Genomic DNA, 8,948 nt, shown 5'->3' on the forward strand with positions numbered 1-8,948 from the left:
CTCCTCCTTTTCTTGCTGAACAAATTTCTTTTCGTGTACTAACAGAGAACTTTGTAATTCATCAAGTGAAAGTACATCAATATCTTTAGATTCTTCAATTGAACAAACAATAAAGTTAAAGTTTGGTGTTAAAGACCGAAGGATCTTCTCCACAATGGCAACATCGTCTGTTTTATCACCGTAAATTCGCATTTTGTTGACAATTGTCATTGTTCTTGAAAAATAATCAGTAACTGACTCACCAGATTTCATTCGAAGAAGCTCAAATTCTGAACGAAGAGCTTGAAGCTGCTGTCTCTTTGCTCTTATTGATCCTTCATATTTCTTTTTCATTGAATCCCAAATATGCTTGGACGTATCCTTGCACAGAATTGTCTCTAGAATGGAGCGATCAATAGCTTGGAACAGATAATTCTTTGCTCGGAAGTCCTTCAACTTTTGCGCTTCAATTTCAGCCTTCTGCACTTCAGTTGTTTCTTTCGTTACTTCTTTAACTCCATCAGTGACAATTTGCCAATACTCCTTGGATCTTAAGAAATTTTCCATCAGCATACTCCAATGATCATAGTGACCATTGAAGCGAGGAATAGAAGGTTGAACAAAATTTTCAGAAGCCATCACGCTTTGCTGCTGCAGTAGAGTGATGTTGTACTAACAAGGGTTTTTTTTGTTTTTGGTGAGAAAAAACGAGGTGTAAGGCTCTGATACCACTGTTACAAAGTGAAGACACAAAATAGCTACTGCTATATGAGGAAGGGATTTTGTTATTCATGTACTTGCATAATAAACTCAGAATAAGTAGCCTTTATATAGGCTTTACAAGAAACTAATAATCCTAAATAAATGCAACTATGTGAACGTGAAGAAGTGCAGATAATGCTCCTACAATAATGGCATGACTAAAACTGACTCTAAAACAGACTCCATGACTAAACAAACTCCTAAAGACCAGGTAGAATAAAACTCCTAATTCAAATTTATTCAACAGAGATTGCAGATTGAGAATACACTTGAAGCTGTTTGTAAGTTTGCGAGGAATATGTCGGTGGGAAGGTTAGGGTCTTGATCAGAGATTATATGTATAATGTGGCTATTTTTGTAGTGATATATGTTATTATTTGGTAAAATTTTTATACTCGAAGATGATTGTGTTATGAAATTAGGTAAAATCATGTGTGGCGGTTTTGATTAGTTCTCGCTTTTAGACTAATAATGGTGATGTTGATTAGAACTGATGTATAATGTTAATTTAGGATCCATTGCTTATAGACTCTAGTTTATATCAACATTGATAATATATCAGTAATTGAACTTTGTATTTACAAATTGTTTATGATCACATGATGATCTACTTGTGTTTCTATTAGTATTTTATTAGTTTAGTAAATATATATTTTAGGTAAAGAAACATATGTGTCTGTTTGTATATGCTTATGTGACTATGTCTGCATTTTGGTATGATTAATGTAGTACATTGTGCTTAAGTTGTATCTGGATGGACAACTTTGTGGGCATCTTGTTGCCTAGGTAGTCTTTGGGTAACGCTACTCCCCATTACTGTGACCACCCCCCGCGCCCTTGTGTTTATTGTTTCACTGATTTTTATCCTCTATATTAGGCATGGAAGTATGAGGTATATGATTTTTTTTTTGTTTTGTTTATGCTTGTTGTGTGAGGGATTATTTCAGGTATTTAAAGTAATTAAATGGCCCTAATGTTATGTTTTAAACTTAAAACCAGACATTGGCAGGTGTCTTTCCACACTCATCGTTGTGGGGACCATTGAATGTTATGGAAGAGAAATATGTGGTGTTCATCTTTGCTCAATAAGCTTAGTAAATGATTATTTGAGCTAAATCGGGACACTATATTTGAATGCATTTTTATGAATTTTAATCTCTCTTTAATTATTTACATATGGTCCAAATAAAATGTGATGGTGTTATTAGACTTTGGCTTAGCTCAGAAGTCTTAAGAAATTCATGAAATTTAGTGATTTTTCTGTTAATATAGTCTCACACTCTCACTGTTACAAAACTCTTTTGTTTCGTTGTTAGAGTCAAGTGTCATATGTTATAAAATATTTAACCAGACATTGGCAGGTGTCTTTCCACAGTCATGATTGTATGTCTTATGATGCTGGTGTTGTGTTTTAGTTTATGTTGATGGGGTTTGGACATGTTGCGTGATTGTTTGATTGTTTGATGCTAGGATTCTGTGCTATCTATGTTTGTGGGTTTCTGAAACTTTAATTTGCCCAGGAGAATCGAACTTCTGTATCAGTGGGATGTGTTTCTCGCTTTGGTCCAGAAAGTAGACCGATTGTAGCCGTCCCGGTACGTTCAGTGTTTGCACGTATTTTGAGGATTTTATAAAATATAGTTCCATAACGTTTTTTTAATTTTAATTTTTAGTAAAAGTTTAAACATCAAACTTTTATCTAGGGAATTTTTTTTATGGAACTATACTTTTAAAAGAGTCTTAAAAAGCGTGGAAAAAAGTAACGTAAAGATTTCAATGGGACATAGGGAGTAATCTGCTAGATACAAATTGCCTTTGTTATCCAGAAAATAGAGTTTCGACAACTAGTTTTTAGGTTATTTATGTCAATTGAGCGGGAAAACTATAGGAAAATATTAATTGGTTCTTAAAAATCAGTAAAATGTATAATGTGCATCGCAAGCTTGGACAAAATGCAATCCGTGTCTTAATACCCAAGCTACAGTCACAACAAGCCAGCATAAGGACTACAGTAAGAAAAATATAGTTTTGCTAGAGAGTTGCTCACAAATGATTATTTTTAAATGTAGCAGATCTAGACATGAAAACAACTGATCAGTGCTGCATTTAAGGTACCACGTACTCAAGCTGTTTTATATCCCTGTACTTAAGTGTAATTTAAATAGAGGAAATGTTTTGGGTTTCCATGTCCAAATAGATTGGAAATCATTAACTGTGAACTGTACAGGGATTTGAGTACTTGATCATGTTTGTTGTTGATCCAGTCACAGTAAGTAGTGATTAACTTACCTCTGCCCTTTTTTTTTCCATTCACATCATAAACCTGATTACTTGTTTCTTGCATATTAATGTAAGCAATATTTAATCTGCTAGAGAGGGAGTAGTACAACCACCTCTGTGATGTATCTTCCTAAGGGCAGATGATAACCTTCTACTATCGGTCTTTTGCAATCTAAAAATACTTTTTCAAGTTTTTTGCAACTCTGAGACAATATCTGTCAATAGTCTTTTAGACAATGATTGATAGACTTTCTCACGGTGAGGAGGCCTCCACCGAGTATTATGCTGTTAGATGCTATGTCTGCAGTAGTGGTCTTGCTGAAGTATAATCTTTAAGTCTGTGTCATTAGATATTGCTCCAAATTGGACTGTTCAGAGTTTTAGTCAATTAGGGACCGGCATTAAGAGGAAATTTGCTCTAACTTGGGTAGAATCTCTATACAGCTCACAGGTATCTTAAGCACATTATTGTTTTGCATAATTAGGTATTGGAATGGGTATATATAGTGGAGAGAGTAGACAGTAACAAGGACAAGTTGTAGCCAAAGAACTTGGCGGAAATATTCTCTTAGTTTATCTGACTACTAGTGTAAAACTATCTTATTTGCATATTTTTCCTGCTTTATGATGTGCATCAATAACCATGGATACTATTTATATATATAAGGAAAATCAGATAGCGTACAATGCTTGTTTTTCTAAAATTATATTTGAAGTATGGTGTTTGGACCATACGTTATCTTCTTTTTTTTTATTTCATGGGTCTATTTTGGTGATGTGTTCTTTTCTGACATTTTGCATTTGATGTTTTTAATTTTTTTGGATTTATATGACTTCTTTAGCTTGGACTGAACCAGGGCTTTTTCTATTTTTATTTGGGTTTATCTATTAAAGTTTGTATCTTGATTTCTTTTATGGATTCACAAGCAACACCAAAATATTTTCGCAATAGTTGCATATGGGTCTGTATATACATATTTTAGATGGATTCACAAGCAACACCGCAGACAAAGAGCTTCATTGGTAGAGGGCTGAATTTTATCCCAAAGGCCCCAACTAACCCAGATGACCGGACTATGATTCATATTCGTCCTTTTCCACATAACAAGTATGTATTTAGTCTTTCTAACATGTATTTTGGTTTCTATTTTAAATATCACCACATGTCTTTTTTAATGCAAATATATTGTATTTTATAGTGATTTTTCAGATCCTAAAATCGTGAAGTGCATCTCTCAATTGTGATTACATGGGCTGAAACAGCTCTCTCCCCCAAGGATGCAATTTGTGCTGAATTTCAGGTATAATATCTGATATGTAAATTATTTTAACTTCACGTTAAATTTGCTCAGACATGGTTAAAGTCGTAAGGACTAGACTTGCACAATCAACATCTGGTCTTTCACAATCTCGCACCCAGATAGAGCTCGTTTGCATGGTATCCATTGTAACTAGGGTGTTAATCTTCCTGTAAGGCAAATATAACTTTCATTCGAGCCTCCCTAGTAAGGCATCCTTGTTGACGCAGAGCTCCGTGTAGCCACTGTTCTAAATTACCATTGTTAACATACTCAGAGACCAACATCGTGGATCAGATCAGAAGTACCTAAGATTTAAGAAATATATTTGCATGTAGTATAGTAGATCATATAAAGCCTTAACTCATCATAAACACCTTTCTTCGTAAAGGACACAATTAACTTAAAAAATAGAAAGTAAGAATTTTATCCACTTCCAGAATATTAAAGAAAACTTAAGTAGATAAAGAAAAAAATGAGGATATATAATATAAGAGGAAGAAAACGCATGATAAGGACACACTTTCACTTGTTCCCTTCAAATTTACAGCATGAATTGTTGTTCATAAGGAATTAAATTACTCGGAAAATAAAATTCCAGACAAAGAGCCTGCACATGCATCATTCAATGTGATCTAGTAATTAGTCTATGCATTCAAGCTTTGGTATATTTGTCATTGCCATAGAAAGCTCGTTAAATTTGAATAGTTGCCCAGAGAGTAATGGTGGTACCTTTGAGTCCCTTCAATGCAGTAAACCAGAAGTCTCACTAAGTTTTTGTGTCGCACATGGCAAATGGCCTCAACCTCAATCTTAAATTCCTTCTCTGCTTGTCCACTGCAGAAAATCATTTAGAACATAAAATCAGCTTGAGTTGTGCTATCTTTACTGGACAATTTGTATTAATAATGATAGGGTCAAAGGTCATGATAAAGGGTTAATAGATGTGGAATCACATATGGATTGTAAACTAGGAATATGAGCCTCATAGCCTGTAGGGGTATGGATGTAGAATGTGTACTCAGATTTTTCAGGCCCGTATGTGGATCACCAACACGTAGAAAGAGCAAAAACGTAAAGATGAATAAAATGGAAGTTATGGAACCTTGTTGCTTGTCACCAATAGTTTAGTAATAGCTAGCCAGGCCTAAAGAACTGTTACAACACTTAGATCAGATAATAGTTATAATCAAATGTAATGCTAAAAGTGCTTAAATTAGATAAAATTTTTGAAGGCTAAAAGCTGAGGGAACTCACTATGATACATTCTAATGAAGAGAATGGAATCAGATTAGAGGATAAACAGGGTAGAATAAAGCACAGGTATTAGGAGGACATCATATACCATGACCAGGTTCATACTGTTCTATGCCATCACAGACTGATCCTCTCAAATCAAAGACTAAGACTAGATGCAGAACAACGAGATACATTCTTTGTTAATCATGCTCGTCGGATCCCCCATGGAGTTTTTTGAAACACTTCATTGGGAATGTTTGCTTCGCCTACTGAAGTGTTTGGGGGAACTCTAGAGGTTATTTGATTTACCCTATGATAACATCTTTTCCTGCTCTGGTTTCATATTTTTACTAGATGGATTTCTGTAATATTATGATTTACATTACTTCATATTAATTTTATGCGAGAGCCATACCAATATGGCATGTTTATACTTTCCGGTACTTCAGATATATAGTTCCTCATTTCTGTTGGTTTGAGGCTTTGAATTGACTTGCAATTTTTTTTACAGAAACGGTATAGGTGGACTGACGAGCAGACTCCGTTAATAGCCACACTATTCTAGCTGAAGTGCGCTATTAGAACAAAAGACAAGCTCTCAAAAGATCATAAGGAAGCAATAAGTTTAGTTGGCGCTGACCATCCAGGTCAAGGAGCGGAATATATGCATGAGTATAACCCTTGGTGCTCAACTAATATATGGTCGCAGATTTTTGACCAATGGAGAGATGAAAATTGGTTGAAGAAATGAAAGATTGCTGCTGAGAACCGAGCAGCAGGTGTACCTGATGGCGAGAAGGCCAAATATACCTAAAGGGTGGCAGTATCTCCCAGTTGGCACATTTGGCTGCACGGCCACAGGTATGAATAGTTTATAATTGTCTGCAATCATGAGTTTGATGATATCACAAGTTTAGTTTGTAATATTTGCATTTGTTTAGGAGTCCGCGTCTCAGCGTGAGCCTATCCACTGGATGGATGTGTATGTTGCCAGTCGTGATGGCATGCTCGAAGCAGTTAAAATAGTGGTAATAACAAACTATTTCCAGTTTTAATTGTGGCGAAGTTGAATTTAAATTTTTTGAAATGAAATTACAAAACGTGTTAGTATTATTTAGTAATGGAATTACCAAACGTGTTAATTTTCCATTTGTACAAGTAATTGCTTTTATGATAGAATTTTTGACATATCATTTTAACACAACTTCTTTTTAATTAGACAATTGTTATAAAGTTTTCATGTACAATTAGTATTTAATCAATTCATTTTGACTATTTACATGCTAATATGATGACAAAATAATTATCATCTCTTAATGGATGAGTGCTATTCCGGGGCACTCCACGTCCACATATTGATCAAAAATTGTGGGAGAGGGCCTCTATTGTCAAGAACTATGTAAAGGGTCAAGGATAACAAAGACGCCCATTGAAGAACATAATTAAAGGTAGTTTCACCAGACATTGAATATACCTAATCACCATGTTGTTCCTGCTCTTGTGCTGCTGCTAATGCGCGGGCTAACTCTTCAGGATCCATCGCCCGTAGATGCTCTCCTAGTGTAGGAAGAAGCTCTCGATCCTTGTATATAGCTTTAACATAATCAGCTAGAGTATGTCCAGATGGATGAGTCGATGACTGTGTGCTCCCCGAACCACAAATGAATGAATGGGCGTCTTCGTTGTCCTTGACCCTTTACATAGTTCTTCTTGACAATAGACGCCCTTTCCCACAACTATTGATAAATATGTGGACGTGGAGTGCTCACGGGATAACGCTCATCCATTAAAAGACGATAATTATCATGTAATCATATTAGCAAGTAAATAGTCAAAAATGAATTGGTAGAATACTAATTGTAATTGAGAGCTTTATTATAGCTGTTTAATAAATAAAAAGTTGTGTGGAGTTTATGTGTCAGAAATTCTAGCATAAAATTATAATAGCAATTATTTAATTTCATAATAATATTAACACATTCTTTAATTTCATTTCAAAAAGTTAAATTCAATTTAGACAATTATAATTGAAAGTAGTTTGTTATTACCGCTGTTTTAACGGCTTCTGTCTGGCCATCACGAGTGGCAAAATACACATCTAACCAGTGGATAGGCTTATCTTGAGATGCACACTCCTAAACAAAATAGATGTCAATATTATAAACTAAACTTGTGATATCATCAAACTCATGATTGCAAACAATTTAAAGCTAATCATACCCTCGCAGCCAAATGCGCCAATTAGGATATACTACCACCCTTGTAGCTACCTTTGGCCTTCTTGTCATCAGTACACCTGCAGCTCGGCTCTCGGCGACAATCTTTCTTCCTTTTCTTTTCAACCAATTTTCATCTCTCCATTGGTCACACATCTGAGCTCATAAGGATTATACTCATGCATATATTCCGCTACTTGACTTGGATGGTCAGTGGCATCAAGACTTATGGCTTACTGCGATTTTTTGAAAGCTTGTCTTTTGTTCTAATAGCGCACTTATGGCAGAATAGAGTGGCTGCAACGGACCCTGCTCGTCGGTTCACTTGTACCATTTCTGCAAATCTATAAATACAAGTCAATTTGAAATAATTTAGTAAAACTGTCTTAAATCAAAAAAATTTACTAATTGAATATAATTTTGTACTCGAGATTTTATTATCATAGTTAAATAAAAGAAAAGAAAGCGATCCATGTGCAACAATTTATCATTGGCCTGAATTTGGCAGCAAAAATATCTTTCAGAAGAACCATTGGCGTAAAGCATAATGTAAACTTTAGAATTTACCAATTGGCGTAAAGCATAATATAAACTTAAGAATTTACCAACCAATGGAATACAAACTCTTATGTTATGTATATGTAGTGATATGGTTGTCCAGCGAATATAACTACTTAAAAGATCATGTCAGTTTTATATTTATTCGTTTTTGACTATATGGAGTGAATAAAATGTTTAGGTATTTGTGTGTGGAAGCAGATGTTTGTTTCGAAACTATAGGCACAAAGTATGTGTAATATATTTGATTAATTCTATAAAATGTAAAAAAAAAAATTAAAATTCCAAAATAAATTTCGAAATTATGTATATGTGATCGATATCCGTCGCCAGAATTATAGTGGTCATAACGAAAAATAGCAACAATTTAAGATCATTAGCTAACAGGGTTGCAAATTTAGCGACGAAGTAATTAGTAGCTAAAATTTACAGCAGCCAGCCATGGCAAATGCTGGTCGTAGACAACAGCGATGACAGTCCAAGTTTGTCGCCAGTTTAGTGATGGCTTACAGACGCTAAGATTGGTCGAGACTTTAGCGATGCCAATCCGTTGCTAATGTGGTTGCGAACACGTGGATTGGTGAAAAATAATGCTTACTCAACTTAACGGCAAGGC

At 34.9% G+C, this 8,948-nt stretch overlaps 1 long non-coding RNA gene across 1 annotated transcript; it reads left to right on the forward strand.

Moving 5' to 3' along the window:
* The first annotated feature begins 3,773 nt into the window (after window positions 1–3,773).
* On the forward strand, window positions 3,774–8,257 carry LOC108208569 (uncharacterized). The gene is made up of 4 exons (XR_001804330.2): window positions 3,774–4,129; window positions 4,221–4,322; window positions 6,070–6,419; window positions 6,500–8,257. It is a non-coding gene; the product is annotated as an uncharacterized LOC108208569 (long non-coding RNA).
* Window positions 8,258–8,948: the final 691 nt, after the last annotated feature.

This window comes from Daucus carota, chromosome 2 (genome assembly GCF_001625215.2).
Source record: "Daucus carota subsp. sativus chromosome 2, DH1 v3.0, whole genome shotgun sequence".
NCBI classification, from domain to species: domain Eukaryota; kingdom Viridiplantae; phylum Streptophyta; class Magnoliopsida; order Apiales; family Apiaceae; genus Daucus; species Daucus carota.